Below are 447 nucleotides of genomic sequence, written 5' to 3'. Positions count from 1 at the left end.
TGTTACCGGCGTCTACAGTATTTTCCAATGCTGTGAACAGAGCCCCCTGCTCTGCTTGCGTGTGGGGTTGCCGTGCAGCAGGAGGTGCTGCTGGCTGCGCTGCAGCTCGTGACAGGCCTTCTCCTCTCTCTACCTGCTCCATGCACTTGTGCCATTGTGCCTGGGACTCTCGGATATTGGGGGAAGGGTTAGCTTAGTTCCTTTGCGGGGTATTCTTATCTTTCCTCTTTGACTGTGCTGCAGCTTATCTATATAGGGTGTAATATATTTGCTATATATGTTATATATTATACATATGTTTCATCATCGTTACACCCTTCGCGCAAGTAGGAACTTAACATAAAATTGTGCCTCATAGAAAGACGAAAGGATGCTTCGCTTATATACTGTAGAGTTTCAGGGGCGCTAATCATTGAATTTTATTAACGCGCTCATGGCGGCTCCTCA

The sequence above is a fragment of the Eimeria mitis genome, genomic scaffold, assembly GCF_000499745.2.
Source record: "Eimeria mitis Houghton genomic scaffold, Emh_scaff747, whole genome shotgun sequence".
NCBI classification, from domain to species: Eukaryota; Apicomplexa; class Conoidasida; order Eucoccidiorida; family Eimeriidae; genus Eimeria; species Eimeria mitis.
Note: the sequence above shows the minus strand (reverse complement) of the source record.